This window comes from Geospiza fortis, unplaced genomic scaffold (genome assembly GCF_000277835.1).
Source record: "Geospiza fortis unplaced genomic scaffold, GeoFor_1.0 scaffold443, whole genome shotgun sequence".
Classification (NCBI taxonomy): domain Eukaryota; kingdom Metazoa; phylum Chordata; class Aves; order Passeriformes; family Thraupidae; genus Geospiza; species Geospiza fortis.
The window spans coordinates 5,692,241-5,708,725 of NW_005054335.1; the positions used below are offsets into that span (position 1 = coordinate 5,692,241).

Genomic DNA, 16,485 nt, shown 5'->3' on the forward strand with positions numbered 1-16,485 from the left:
TCCCGGGCTGCAGCGCCGCTATACCGCTACTCGCTCCATTGTAAACATCTGGGGCTGCCTTCCCACAGACCTCACACGCGTTTCATTGTCCTTTTCTCTCTTTCTTTCTTTTTTTTTTTTTTTATTTTTTTTTAATAAATTATTTCGGAGCAAAAGTCATATGGCAGTCTCCATAGCTGAAGTTTCGAGCTTTTCTCTAGAACGAATTAGATGCTTAGTAATGGCGTGCTTCTGGTAATGTAAATTTTGGCTGTTAGGGCTAGAAATGTACCCTTTACTTGGTTTTCCTGCCTGCACAGTCTCAAATTGAACTGTACTAAATCGCAATGTATTGCTTTCTCTTACAAATCTTAACTGACTATGTCCCACTATAGGAACCTGCTGAGAAAGTAAGCTCTGTTAGGCAACTCGAGGAGACTCTAAAGCTTTCTTCAACTGGTTAAGAACCACATTTTGGTTCTTGTGTTGTTTTACATAAATCCAGATAAACCCGGGAATAAATCTGCTGTTAAATTAAAACAACTGAAAGCGAATCAAGTAGATCCCTTGCTAGCTAATGTGTAAAATACAGAGTTCTTCAGCAGGCTGGCTTGCTATATGACTGTTAAGTCAGCTGTATTTCTAGTAGATACCATAATATAACTGTAGAAACAGTGAGAAAAGGGTTGGAGTGTCATGTGTCACTGCTTCACTTGCTCCACCTTGCAACTTCATGCTTTATCACACATTCTAATATTTGTAAATGCTTTAGATGTCAAAGCAGCTGAATCTTACCACCTCCCTTTTTGTATTACATAGAAAGGCAAATTCTTAAAAAACAGCTGTGAGGGTGGCTAACTTTGATGAATTTGTATAGAATGAGGTCCTAGAACTGTGTTTCTTAGATTATCTTTGGATTTGGAGGAGAACAGCACCCCTAAAATGGGATTTTGAAAGCTTTGCATGCATCTCTGAGAACATCAAACTGTTCTGTATAGCACACAGCTGCCAAAAAGGGCTGTAAGGTGCCCACTCTGACAGCAGTGTACTTAGGGAACTAGCTACACATCTGAGCAGTCCCACTTGGCCAGCAGAATTGCTCAGTGAGTAAAGTTACCCACATGCTTGAACTTTTGCAGAATCCTGCCAAGAAGAGGTAGAATACACTGAAATGCATAAATACATCTTCCTACCTTTTCAGGCTTCATGCAAGAACAACCCCCCACAACTGTGGGAGGGGATGTGCATGGTGTGTCCTGGTTTTTCAGTCAGTGCATCAGAAAGAGAATTGCCTTCTCAGTGATGTCATGGTTACTGCCACATCTGCACAGTATCTGGTGAAAAAGAGGAGAATGTAATTTTTTTTCATATAAAAATGAAACAATGCCTTTATTATGCATAACTGCATCCTATCAGTGAAGATTGCATGCAGTGAAGAGAGGACTGCCGTAATCTTAAAACTTGCAGCTTCCCCACTGTACTTCATCACAACGGCAGACCTAGTGCACATCCTTCAGCTCAAAACTATTTCCATCCTGTTGACAGAAGTCAGAGGTCTATGCTGCTGATTAATACTGATTATAATATGCAGTGTGACATTGTCTTTTCTGTAAAAATATAGTCTGAGACCATTTAAAAATATATTTATTGTGCCTTCATTCAAGGCTGCTTGTGTAGCAAAATGTGGCAAGTGAATTCACTAAATCTATGTTTTTCACAGCATCATGTGTAGCAGTGCTGTCATAAGGCTGCTATAATCCCCAGCTGGACTGATTCCATGCAAAGATATGGTATCTCTCTCATGGTCTGAAATAAGTAATTACATGTGAATAGATTTCTGCCATGCATAGAGTTAGCCAGAGAGGCCACTAAATTGTAGCCTGTTTAACATTACAAGCTATTTAATCTCTAAAATTAGTTTCTCCCTCCGAAACCATGTTTTCCTAAACAAATAAGAGTGACTATTGACACACAAGACTGAAATATTCTAATTTGGAGGCTAATTTTCTCATCTGCTAATGTTTAAAATCCGTTTATGCTGCAGTAAAGCCTTATCAGTAGGTCTGTAAGATCGTGATATGTTGTGTAATGAGACAACAGCCTTCATGGCTCTCTGCCAATTAAGCACTGTCACATAAGAAGAACAGTTGGAGAAATTCAGAATAAACATTCAGAAAGCAGAATTTAGTCTCCAGCCTTTAAACGGCTCAAGCAGCATTCATGGATTAGCTCTATAAATATTGTGTAGAGTGCACTAAATTAAAGTTTACTCTGGCAGCTGTATTCCGACTTGATTGCTTGGAACTATTCCATCATCCTCTCTCTACCTGTGGAGTACCAGCTGGTTCCTGACTGTTCTGTCAGAAGACTGGCAGAACTTGCAGCACTTGGCATGGCTGGAGGTGTCTGTCGGTAGATAGATGTAGGACACTTTATTTTTCCTTACATCTGGAAGTTGGTCCTCAAAATACAACTACTACCTTGTCCTGCAACACCATAGCTGTGAAGTCCCTTGCCCCTGGGGCAAGACAAATATTAAAATTGAGAGGGAACTGCATGTGTGCAGATTCTGACTTTACTCCCATACTGACAGTTCTCTTGATAAGGATAGAGAAACTCTCTGGGATTAATGGTTGACGTGCATTAAAGCTACATGATATATGGTGAGCAGGTTCAAGAAAACTTGAATGTATGTCTCAGTGCTATACAATTTTCAGTTGTCTTCTAAGGTAACAATTCACAGTACTATAGGGCACGCAAACTTCAGATTTGGAGGACAGACCTTACTAGTTGAAGAACAATAACAAAATACACAATACTTCGTTAGCAGCGGCTGACCTGAAGTCTGTGGAGGGCGTTCTGCCTGAGCAAAGATTGCAGCACCGGGCTCTTACTTAGGTACCCGTTCAGGGAGTGCAGTCTGCGTCACTGAGCCTGGAGAGGAGTGGGAAGGATTGCTGGAGGGATCCCTGCGGGCTTTGGACCAAGCAGTGCTATGCAAAACCTACAGTAGATGGCGGCACAGCCACTGCCTGGTGTCACCTCTGCTCAAAGAGGTGGACAACGAGGGTCTGCATCCTCAACTCTGTAAGCTAATTTAGTTCAAGCAAAGCCATTCCAAGCAAAGATATTCTATTAATTTGTCTTCTGACCAACCCAAGTGGACTATTTCAAGAAAAGGGCACTGTGTTGCAGAATGAAAGTATATGTCAAGGGAGCTAGCAAGAAATAATTAGCTACTTCCCACAAGCTAACCTATTCCGGGCTTTTCTTCTGAGTGTTCAATTATCTTTTATACTAAGCTTTAGAAACTCTTGAAGTCCCTGATAGTCTTTGCTTTTGCTTTGGTTAGCGCGGGATAAGCTTAACAACACAGTGAGTGAAAGCAAGAAAGTTTTGACCCTCATTCTTTAGCCCAAAAGATTGTAAACAACCACTCAACTACTAGAAGTGCTGAACATTACTAATGAGGATTTTAATTGTGTGCATATATACATGACATATAAATAGGTATTTGTATTCTAGATTGGTTTGTATGCAGAAAAATAGCATTAAGTGTGTTTTGATTAGGTATACTTCATTTAATACTCATTTTTTCACCATACCTCTGGTGCAGAAAAATAATAAACTGCCATAGGTACCTTAACATCGGTTACAAAGCTCCAAGCAGGTTAGAATAATTGATAAAATATACTCTTTTGCTACCAAACATTTTGTAAACTAGCTGTTTGGGATTTTTGACTCCTTATCATATGTGTTTGTAAATTAATGTGAGTACTTTTCACTGTTTTTCTAAAGACAGACTAGTGTTTTGCTGTCCAAAGAATTCTGTTTTATGGCTTTACCAATCAAAATACTTAAAATAGGAAGTAATAATGAATGAAGTAATTAATTGGAAAAGTTGGTTCCTTACTGTGAAATGTATATGTTCTTAAGGACATGATTTCTCACTTTTGGGTAGTTTTTTTGTTGTTGTTGTTTTTGGTTTTGGGGGTTTTTCGGTTTGGTTTGGTTTTTGCTTTTTGTCACTCAGTTATATAATTTATAACCAGCAGTATAAAATCGTAGGCACTTAGGATTTATGAATGTGGAAAGAATTGTACTATTTAATGTCTACATATACACAGTTGTAAGAAGTCTTTTTGTCTCCATAAATCTAACTTATAGCCACTTGGGAAAAAAAAAATCCCAAGAGTTAGCAGCAACTGGAAGTTTGTTTCCAAACCCCAGAAGAAAGAAAACAAGGGACATGGACATACAGGTTTGTAGATGCCAAGTTTCTGTTTTAATGGGAGGGTTCACAGGTAGTGGCTCCGTCAAAACTTCCCTTGAAGATGGCATTAGCTGAGTGAGCAGTATAGAATGTGCTTACACTTCTGAAACATCTTGGATGCATTCACTCATAGGATAAGATCCTCTGTTTTGAAATAAGGCATTTTGAGATGACTTTCAGATGTCTTTGAACTGTGTGTGTGAATAGGGGCCTTTTCACTTCAAATGAGAGTCAGATCAGATTCTGCAATAGGGGAGTTTTCATTTATTGCAGAGCCTTTCATGTAAAAAAAAAAAGAAAACTTTTCTATGCGCTAATCTTGTTAAACTGTGTCTTAAGTTAAAAATCACAGGTACCTGTATGAACATAAAGCAACAATTCATGTGAGGTGGATTGCTGATTTTTCCTATGACAAAGTAATCTAATTGCACAAGAAAGATTCTAAATGGGAAAAAATGTATATGTAAATAATGTTGTGCTTCTATTTCTAGGCTTAGTATTTGGGATGATAGTGTCAACAAAGCAGAGAAATTACTTGGTTGGTTTGGGATTTCTTATATACTCCCTGCTTGACATTGATATGCCATGACAAAACTTTGTTTTCTACTTGGTAGAGAGCTTTTTGAATCAAGCTCTTACAGTCTCTTTTCCCCCAAACTAGCACCAAGTTGAAATTTCAGCTTCCTTGTTTAAACACTTGCTACTACTTCTTGCAGTGGTATACATCACTTTATCCTAATATTCTGTGGTATATCATCTAATGACCTCTTTGTCACTTGGAACATCACAAATATTTTGTTTATCAGCATTGCCAACCAGTGTCAGCTTGATGAGGCTGCATGAAAAAGTAACTCTTGCTCGTTTTGGGCTCTGTATACCAAACTACCAGATAAGAAATGGAGGACCAGTTTAGTTAATCTTAGCACATGTTTGTTTCTCAGTTGGTAGGTGTATTAGTGCCACTAGTCTAGCTGCGTGTACCTGTCAAACAAGCTTTCCTTCTTCGACAATTTATTTTTATGTGATATTTTGCTATCTTGCATCCTTTCATTGCTAAGATGCTTTAACAGGGAAAAGTAGTTAATGGTGCTTCCAACATTGGTTCTGTTAACTAGAGGGATCCTTCCCTAGCTCCCCTAATTGCTTCTGGTTCTTGTGCCAATTTGTTGTAAAACATCTCTGTTGGTTACAACATAGTAAAAAGGAGACAGGAAACAGTGTTTCATGAAGTTTTGAAAAGTCAGCCTGGGAAAGCTCTGTGTGTTTATGAAGAGAATTAAAATCTTCAAGGGTCAAGGGTAGGAGTCAGGAGGAAGTGGCTAAATCTTTAATCACTGAATGGATATTAAAATTGAATTCATTAATTGGACAGATTATTAAAATTGATTTTTGATGCTTCACGAGTACAGTGCAACAAATAGAAGTTGCAGGGGATAGAAATGGTTACACGTAAGCCAAGTCTCATACTAAATAGTGGCTTTAAAGGCACTGTTTTTAAATTAGGTCACTTGTGTTCTTTCTTTGAACATTCAGTTCTAATTGCAACAGTAAATCAAAGAATACGCTCAAAGTAGATTCCCATGTAAGGTGGACAACTGGACAGTGCCTTTTTACTGCTACTAACACGTGCATCCAATTACTGGGTTGATATACTCACAATGTCAGCTGTAAAGCATTCCCCTATTTTATAGTTAGCCTAAAGAATTATTAGCCTGTCCCCTTTCACATTTACTTCTAAATAATCTGTCAGAGTGTATATCTTCTACAGTTAAAGAGGAATTTTCACACACATCGAAGCTGACTTTCAAGAAAAAAGGAAATGTTGAAACTACACCAAACAGTTTTATTCCTTTTCTTTTTCCCCTCTTCCATAATTTTTGGTGTTGTCAAAGAGAGGAAAAGGTTATGGATAGTAGGAACATGAATGATCATGAATGTTATATAAAAATAAAGAAGAAGATCAGATCTTTCATAAACCTTGATTTAGGAAAGCAATATGATGCCTGCTCCTTTCATGGTGGAAAACATATGTGAGGGACATAGTTGTTTTTTACCATTCCTGACTTTTCTTCCTATGTGGGGAGCAGAAGTGAAAATGAAGGGGTTGAGGGGGGTGAGGAAATTGTGAGGAGGCTCTTTGCTCTTCTTTCTTCTGCCACTGATATTAGAGGTTCAAACATTTCATAGAAATAAATGAAATGTAAGTTTTCTTTTAGGTTCCTGACACACAGCTGTGCAGCTGTAGTCAGTATGTGTGGGAGTTGGGGAGGGAATGCTGAAGCATTTTGGAATCATTCAGGATGTTATTTAATTGGAATTAAGGCGCAGTGCTAAGTGGAGACTGAGTATAAATCAATGATATTGTGCCCGCATTAGAGGAAGTGGGTGGGATGTGTGACAAGTACCAGATCAGTACTAGAAAGGATGACAAGAAAGAAATAGGGGCAGCATGTGTCATGAGTGGGAGAGAAGTGGGGAGAGGGGGAGCATGGCTTACCCCTTTTGGCAGCTGTGAACTGCCAGTGATGTTGAGTTGTCCTGTCTGATCTCACTGTAACATCTGTTTGTCACAGGCTGAAACTATGAAGATGTTAAGGTGCCTTTTGAATTTGTATAAAAGTGTGTGCTTGGTGTTAGGATATGAATGTTCCACTCCCAATTTAATTTTTTCTTCTCTGACCCTATTCTGTAGATATTAGATACTATTTGGTGGCTGCTCTAGGGTTTTCTTCTTCATTTTATCCTCTTCAAGATTAATAACCTGTTTTATTCCTAATATCAAATTTAGTATCAATTACTTGCAAGCAGAAGGGTGGGTGAATTGGTCCTTGAAAGTAATAAACCATTTGAAAGAGCTACAAGCTCTGCACTAAAGAAAAAAAAGTGGGGTTTTTTTGATGGTTTTTCTTAATTTTTTCAGTATACTAGTATTACAAACTATATTTGTTAAGAGAAACATATACCTGAAGGACATCAAGGTACCCTAGAATTCCAAGTGGTTTGACTTTTAGAGCAAGGAATAGGGTGGAATAGAGTGTTTTTGTTGCTGGTATGTTATCAAATATGTCATATTTTGCAAGCTTATCATTAAGATTTGAAGCAGATACATAGTTACAAGTTTGTTGCTGCAGTGAGCAAGGGAAAATGTGTGCTCTAGAATGGAATAGGAGATGACTACATTTAACACAATTAATATTTTATAACACTGCTGTTTACCATCTTCTTTTCACAATTTTATTATGACATTTTAGGAGATGCTAAAGCTTCCAATGTTCTCTGAGGCAGTCTTTTAACTTCAACACAACACATTTTTTTCTCATTTATTTCCCAGATACTTATTTTTTCTCTCTTTTTTCCTGAATGTAAACAACAAAAATATAAACCATGTCATAATGCTGTAGAACTGTATAATATCCCAAGTCAGAAAGGTCTCACAACGACTGTTGCGTCCAACTTCTGATCCTCCACAGGGCAATCTGGAAGTTGATCTGGAAGTACCTCTCTTATCCTCATGAATTATCTTAGTACCTGTGCCACATTTCCCTTGGAGACAAGCTAATGAAAACCTTCCCCTGAACTGTAACCTGGGCTCATGACTCTGCCCCTCAGCCCTGTCTCAGAGGAAGCAGAGTGGTGCATGTGGTTCACATTCTGATGACAGGACACCTTTCCCTTGTCAAAACACTAGTGCTAATAACTGCAACACAGAAATTCTGTGCTCACTGAGGATCTGTAACTGCAAAACTAATGGCAACATGAAAAGACACAGAAGAAGAGTCTAGAGCTAACCTCATCAGCCAAGGTGGGGTTGCTTTCTGTTTGTCTGCTTCTGTGTCTAGGCCTGGTTACTCTGTCTCTTCAGATGCTGAAAACATAACCTCCCATACAAGACACGTGTAGTTTTGGTGCTACTGTTTTAGTAGCTGGGTCAACAGTTCATACTTTGGCTGAAGAGCTAAGGCACCACCATAGGTAAACTGGAGCAGAAAATTATTACAAACTTAGTTTCACTGGGCATTCTGACCTACAAACCATTGCAAGCTCTTTAAATTTTCACTTCATGTGGTTCTGACATAAATAGCTTAGAAAGTGAATAGAATGTAAGAAATGGGAGGAAGTTATGATTGTTTCAGCCTCCTAGAAGTGAAGATGCTGATGAAATCACATGTGCAAGTCCAGTTCTTATGAACAGTGGCATTTAAAGTCATGTATGATAGCTTGGATTCATAAAGCAGTATGACCTCTGCTTCTAAACAGCCATGAGCACACAGAAGCAATGACTCACTTCTTAGTCCAGCGAGTTCTTTATACCACTTAAGCAGCTAATAGAAAATTCAGTAGGGCAAGTACTGGGAGGTACAAGTTATGCCCTTTCTGAGGCTTAAAGGTAGATTCAATATAAGAAATTTTGCTGTTTTTCTTGAATTTTGCTTTGTTGGGAACCCTAGTCCTGGGGAAAGAATGATGGAAGGAGATGCTGAGATCATGCAGACTGGTAATTACATCTGCCCGGGGAATAATGATGCTTCCTATTGATGACATACTATGGGAAATACTGCTGGACAGGGAAAGGGGGACAAGGCTAAAAAGAAAATAGTGTTCCAGGTGCTATGAAGAGGCCATTTCATTCTTTCTGTGTGTGAATAACCTGAGCAGTGGCAATTGGAAACCCAGCCTGTACCTGCCATGGCATTTAAACTATGTAGCAACTCTATATTAGTTTTTACTTGGTACTTCCTTTTCTCATATGACATAAACCAGTCAAGAACAGCGACTGCTGATTGTTTAAAGCTGGTGATTGTTGTATATTAAGAAACTACAAGACTGAATGCACTGACGTACTAAAAACATCTTAAGAACAATCTATGGACAGAAGGATTACTGTCAGTAAATGCAGGGTATAAAATACCTTCCTATAGGGCAGTGGATGAGAAAATACTTTTCATCTGAATGAAATACCTCACAGAGCAGCTATTCAGTTGTCTGAAAGGAAAGAAAAGGTCCAACACCAGCTTTATTTATAGAAGAGCTTGCAGGGTATTTGAACTTCAGAAAGATTCTTAATGACTACGGTAGATTTTTGTCTCAGTACAAGACTGAAGCAGATGCAGACTGGAGTAATGATGTAGGATTGTGAGAATGATTGTGCTTCACCATGTGCTATGGAAATACTAAGGAGATAAAGGAAGATGAGGGAATCCTAATGGTGTTCCTCATGGGGATTGTCAAGTAGCACAGAGTAGGAATCTGCTTAAAGAGAGAGGGTAGAAGACTGGGAAGTTTGGCATGAGGATAGTCTGCAGGAATTGAGTATAAGGAATTCCATGAAGTATTGGGGAATATTAGGTCTTATATGCTGGTTACCCATTGTACCTCAAAATTTCTGACAATATTTGAGTCTAATTTCTCCTTAGCTCTTTGCTGCTTATAAAATGAAGTTAGCAATACTTCCTACACAAGCAAGGGTGTTATGAAAGGCAATTATCTGTGAAATACACCAGTAACACCATGACAAGTGCCAGGAAAAAAAATAAAGTGAAGATGATTACCAGAGGGTAATATCTTCTGATAGAGCAGGGAAGAATAGGCTACTTCTTAATTCTATTAAGAATTAACGGAATTGTCTGTTGATTCTGTTAACTATCTGTGTACCTTAATTAAGATATTTTTGTCTTTCAACAGAAAAAACTCAGAAGTTTAGGAAAAAAAATTACAATATTACCCCTCTTGCAAGCATTATGTCAAGATTACCCACAGAATTCTTGCGCAGCATAAAACAAAAATAAATGTCAAAAATATCCCCTACCCAAATAGCATGAGTGGAGGTGCATATTGGATCTGTCCTATAAAACTGGATCTGGTTATGTTGTATGAACATTATGATCACAAGCAATGTTAAAATTTCTTTTGCTTTGAAGATATGAACCTTAGGGTGTTTCAGCTCAAGGATCTCTATAATTTCCATGTTAAAATAGAATTGTTATTTCACTCTCTTTACTGTCAGGCCTATCAGCAAATGAAATTTGAGCATGACATCTTCCTAATATTTATTCTATTAATGTAATATGTACTTGTGGAAGTGCCTTAATTTTCCTGAAATACTGTCAATCTGTTGGAGTTAAGCTACTGGAATTATTTGTTTGGGTTTTATTTATTTTATACCATTTTTTAAATTATTGATACTTCCCCTTTAGTGTCACAGACATTATTCTTTCAGTTTAATTTATTACAATTACTTCTACATGTCACAACTTTGCTTTGAAATGACAGCCATCCAAGTTAAAGTCTTTTCAACTTTAGTGAAAACACTTATAATGAGGCTGACACTTGGCTCATGTGGAATTAATCTGGTCTCTTGGTCATTTCTTTGGTTTCTCCTGCTGCAGTCAGCTCTCAAAAAGACATATCTGCAGCTGGGGAGTACATAAGATTAACTTCCGCCTCTCTGTGGCTTCTTGCCTCAGACCACACACCAAATAATTCCTCAAAGCATTATCCAGATTTGCTCAAAATTCACCATGCTTGCTTTATTCCTTTAGTTCTGCCACACATGCATTTGTGGACTCTGCTTCCAGCAGATTCTCCTTATGAAACAGGAAACATTTCACAAAGATGAGTATTTAGAGACAAACATTCTTGTGAAATATCTATATTAATTTTTATGTAGAACTCTTCCTTTTTCTGGTTTTGTTAATTTTGTACATGTACACAGTAGACCATAAAGATCAGCAATACAAAACCTTTTTGTTTCCAAGTATACTAAGGACATAATAAAGACTGATAGAGCTTTTCAATACCAACTGAATTACAGTAACTCTTTCACCATAAATGAATTTTTTTTTAAAAAAGAAAAACACAATGCTTATATTCATTAAGAACTTTAGTGCTGTCTGAACTATTAAGTTCAATAATGCTATAAAAAGTTGCCACTGGGGGAAATGGAGTCAGGTCTCTTATCCAGGGACCTCCAAACCTAAATCACAGTTCAAAATTTTTTAAACAGGAGTCACATATGTGAGGTATACACACATGTGCTCAGACAGCAATGCAGACTCAGAAAGTATCTAATGATAAGACAAAACACCAGTAGAGAAAAATATTAATTCTTTCTATTACCTTGTACTTTATACTAGAAGTTATAGATGAGATTTCATTAAACCCATAATGGGGAAGGGAATGCAATTTTGGTGTTTCAGTCAACTCAGTCTGGCATTTTCTAGTACTCTTAATGTTGGGTTTTCAACTAAATATTTTTTCATGAAGGTTTCAGAATATTTCTGCTTTCCAAAGAGGCAGTATGTATATATAAGCTCTTCATTTATAGATGTGTTTTGTGTGCTGAACTACAGAAGTTCTACGTGCAAAATTCCCTTTTTGGGTATACTGATAATGCAAGGGTAGATTGCAGGACAGTGCAGATATTGTAGCACATATGAGGCTTCCAAGGAATCTGTAGAGGCCTAACTGAAGAGCACACTTATATTTTTTCCCAGCTTAATAAAGATATTTAGCTCTTGGAATGAGTCCAGAGAAGAGCCTCTAAGCTGATCCCAAAACACCTCTTGAGAATAAGTAGAAATTGTGCCATTGTTGCAATATTTGAACACATGAATACCTTCAGAAGGACTGTAACATATTTTTTACCTAGAAAAGGATGACAAATGTTAGAGATTTCTAGACATCCAAAAGTAATTTCAGAGTTTAGTCAGTTAAAGAACTTATCTGTTCTTCAGCTCTCTTTTTCCCCTGGTAATGAGTCCTAGTCAGTATGACCTTGTAGCAGAGTTTGTTGCTGTTGCCTTTTTTTTTTTTTTTTGCATTCCTTTTCCAAATGGTAGATTTGTTTTCTGATTCTGAAGGAGAACTAATACTCACAAGTCATTTGTCACAAGCCACTAAAAGTGTCAAAGTCTTACAGCAGGTCCTTGGTGGCTTGTTAATCTCTCCTTTTTTACCCCCCTCCTTTTTTTTAAAGGAAACAGACTAATTCACTTAAGCATAATGAGAGCCATGCTTGCTATAGCCAACTATGTCCTACCAGCAAAAGTAAAATCTGTCTTGTTTCTTCACCTCCTTGTCTTGGCTCCAACAATTACACACAAAGCTGAAAAGCACAGGCTTTTATGGCAGAGCTATTTCATATGTCAAATGAAAAATGGAGGCTGCCGTTTTCATAACAGAAAAATATACAAATGTGCTTTTCCTTTGTGCCCCCTCCCTTCTAAATTATCATCAGCAACATGCAAAAGATAAACCTCTATGTTAAATAGGGAGACCAGATGTATGTTTAACCTCTCACCCTCATTTTTCTAACTGGCTTCCATTAGGAACAAAAAGTTAATATATTCTAAACAAAAATAACTGATATGGTAAGGTGAACTTTTCAACTGGGTAAGAGTTCTTTAGAAAGAGACAGTATTACAGACTCCTGTGTTGGGCTAACAGACTGTTTTACTGAAGTGATATTCAGAACAATAACTCCGTGCTTACTTTTGGTAAGTAGAAGCTGAAAGTTTGTTGAGTTGCAGCAAAACCAATTGTAACAAGTACTTAAATTCTCATGTGTTATAGAAAATCTAGTAATATGTTCTAGATCCACTATCTAAGGTTAGAATTTTTCATCTATACAGTCGTTCCCTAATCCAAACTTGAACTGTGGCTGTAATATTTTCCTCTTCTTTGGAGACAAGGACTGAGGCAGAGAGTTTAGAGATCAGGATTTTCACTCTTTTGTCTTTACTCAAGCTTATTCTACTGTAAAGCCATAGACTGATGATTCTACTCTGTTCATTATTTTGTGTTCACAATACAAGGGTGATGTTCTCATTCTTAATAGATAGGGGAATAGGAGGATAAAGGGTAATACTGTTCAATTTTTATAGCAGAATGTTTCTCCAACATAGATGTGTATGTATGACAGACTAGATGACAAATTTAAAGATAATTTGTCTTATTAAAGATGTAGAAAACAGAGGAAAAGTCTACAAAAGTGATTAACTAGAGACAATAGACAATTCTGTTGATATACAGTGGTTTTGGAAAGTGTTGTCTCTTGGTAAAAGTGCCCATCAGACAGTGGAGTAAAGAAAGTTGTCAATGTTTCATAATGAGGTGTTCTTAATGAGCAAAGTTAGGAGCTGCATGTAACCCATAAGGTATCCCTTGGAAGAGTTTGGGAGCTGAGTTTGTTTTATCAAGAAAGATAAATGTTTAAAGTGCTGTTAATGTATTCACTACAGATACCATCTGTGGAGAGTCTGTCTTTTTGAAATTACACAGTCTGAAAACCAGAAGATTTTGCATGCAGAGTCTAAATTCATAGTTTTAATTGCCTCATTTTCATACTGTTAAGTTTGTATGGATAAGTTGATGTTTAGGAGAAATTTCATAGAAGAAAAGATATTCACCGGGGAATCAAGGAGAATTGTTTACAGAAAGACAGGAGAAACAAGTCTGAAAAGAAACTATTGCAATCAGGGAATCCTTACCAGAAGTGAGTAGAGGAGAAGCCCTCTAGCAACTTGTTCTGACTCCTCAGCTGGAGGTTACTAAATCTATCCAGTTCATGTTAGCATTTCAAATCTTCCCACAAGCAAAATCACACATCTTAGCTTTACTGGCATAAATACAAGATTTCAACCATTCTGAATTTTGTTCCATAAAGCAAGAATATATTGGAGCGTTTGGAGACCAGTTAAGCTCCATCTGGGGAAATAGAATAAGAGTGGCTGGTATTGATTTTTCTTCCCTTTAGGCATGATTCAGAAGGGGATGTGAGATGTTTTAAAAGGGGGAAAAAAAGTAAAGGGACTATTAAAAATTGAGTAACATTTGAAATAAAATTACCAAAATCATTTATTCTCTGGAGAGAGAGGATGGTGTTTTGACCCAGTCCAGAATCTCAGGATTTCAGTTAAGTATTTCTAATATATCTCTGAAATTGTCAATGTAAAGTAGTCAGTTTATTCCCACTGTGATTTCAATTTCTATCAAGAGTATCCTTTCAACACCTTAAAATACCACCTTAGAACCTAGTCCAGGAGTAAATACTAGTTGATTTCATGAGCTGTGCCAGTCCTGGAAGAGGTTGCAGATGTCAGCTTTGCAGAAGGCTGAAATAGCCAAAGGAAAAGGTCAGTTGTGGGATAAAAAGGAAAAGGAAATTAAAAAATAATTTATTGTACTGCAAGATGCAATGAGGAGGTAGGAGCACTCTGAATTCCTACAATAAACTCCTCATTTTTTTGTTCCTTCCAACTACTGTGGAAACTCTGTCTTCTCATTATCTCCGTAAATTTCAAAGGCAAACCATATTGGAACCATTCTTATAGGATAGTTCCAGCAGGCAGTTCCTGTGGAACAGCAGCCTATGCCTGGCAGCAATGATATCTTTACCATATTTCCAGAACATGTCATCCACAAAATGGGCACTCCCAGATGGCCTCTCCCAGTGACAAACATGTGCCTGTGGCGGTCTGAGAGCTGTGAGTAGGTGGGAAGTGGTTTGTGGCTCTTGGTCTGGAATAGGGAAGTTCTGTAAAGCCATGTAATAGGTAGCCAGTGAACTTACCATATGAAAAACCAGTGTTTGCTTATATTTCCCTGACTTCTTGTAACATCAGCCTTTGGTGGATCGCTCCAAAGTAGCCAGGCAGGCCTTGTGTCCCAGGATCAGGAAGGAAACAGCATTGCTCTGTGATTTTTGATGATTGGGGTGCTCTGTTCCAGGAACAGCTTTGGCACAGGCATTTGTTATACTTAATAAGTGTGTGTCTGTTAATTAAAAATCTGTCAAATTACAGAAAAGGAGAACCAAAGAAAACCTCCTGGAAATCTTAACAGCTCCTGTTATCACCAGTGTTCATTATATGTCTGTTCAGAACTTTAACAAATTCAGTCAACTCCAAATAGGTTTTCTCACCATATTCTTTGGCTGTTCCAGTGTAGAAGGGCTACAAATAGTTCTGACTTCCAACCAAAATACTGCCAACAGGAGAAGAGGAAATGGCCCCAGCATACACTGTGGGGAGTTCAGGTAGGATATCAGGAAGAATTTCTTCTCTGAAATACTGGTTAAACATTGGAATGGGCTGCCCAAGGAGGACGTGGATTCACCATTCCTGGAAGTGTTCAAGAAAGGATTGGACATAGCACTTAGTGCTGCAGTTTAGTTGACAAGGTGTTCAGTCAAATGTTGACTTGGTGACCTTGGGGATCTTTCCCAATCTTAATGATTCTATGATATCATGATAATCAGAGCCACTCTTTAAGCTATTTCAGCCAAGTAGTATCCTTAACTGACCCAAAATTTTTTTTTTGTACAGTTTACTGCGCCACGTACATGTAGGAGGCAGTTGTATTCTCTCCTTTTTCTTTTCTTCTGCTAAATTTGATGTGCTAAGTTCATTGAGAAGAGCACATCCCTAAGACACAGCCCACTATCTTGCCCTTGAGATTAACTTCGTGGGTCAGAGCATGGTGCTAATAACATTAGATTATGAGTTCAATCCCTGTATGGGTCATTCACTTAGTTAGACTTGATGATCCCTGTGGGTCCCTTCCAGATCAGAATATTCTGTTATTCTGTGATCTTCCATTAGCTCTGAATGCAAAGCAAGGTAGCTATGTTCGCATAGGTTAATGAGCTATGTGTCTTGTCGGGGATTTTAAGTACTATATCACACCCTAAAAACATAGATTTCTTGTTTTCCAATCCCAGGTTTAATACCTTTTCTAGGGGGCAGTTTAATTTGAAGTATTTCTTGATGATCTTCTGCTTGGATCTGTTTGGACATGTCCTTTTCTTGTGAGGTAATGCTTTCATTTCCTGTCTTTCAAGAACTGCTTCTAGGTGCCTGGCCTTAAACTAGATCTGTGCACTATGTCCAAGACCTAAAAGAAGAATACCCAGGTTACCAAAACTAGTAAGCCTTGAAACAGACCTCATTTCTGGCACTTGGCAATGGCTGCTTTCTCTTCCATTAGTAAACAAAGTGCGGCCAGGCCTGGTTCACAGTGTATTTGACAGTGCAAAGTGTTGAAAAGGTTGAAGTACCCTGTCAAGAGTAATGGTTGGAATGCAGTGATGCAGACAAATGAGTGATGTAGACAAAAGTGAATTTAAGATATTGATTGTGTGTTGGGGTGCCAGCACAGCGAGCGACGGCAGTTGCGTAATGTCAAAAATGTAAATCTCATTGATTTGCATGTAAGGCCACATGAAATTTGAAAAG

At 37.9% G+C, this 16,485-nt stretch overlaps 1 protein-coding gene across 2 annotated transcripts in view; it reads left to right on the forward strand.

Annotated features, from left to right (window-relative positions):
* Positions 1–16,485, forward strand: part of FGF10 (fibroblast growth factor 10) — a 59,836-nt gene that overhangs the window by 1,695 nt on the left and 41,656 nt on the right. The gene's annotated exons all lie outside the window — the stretch shown is intronic.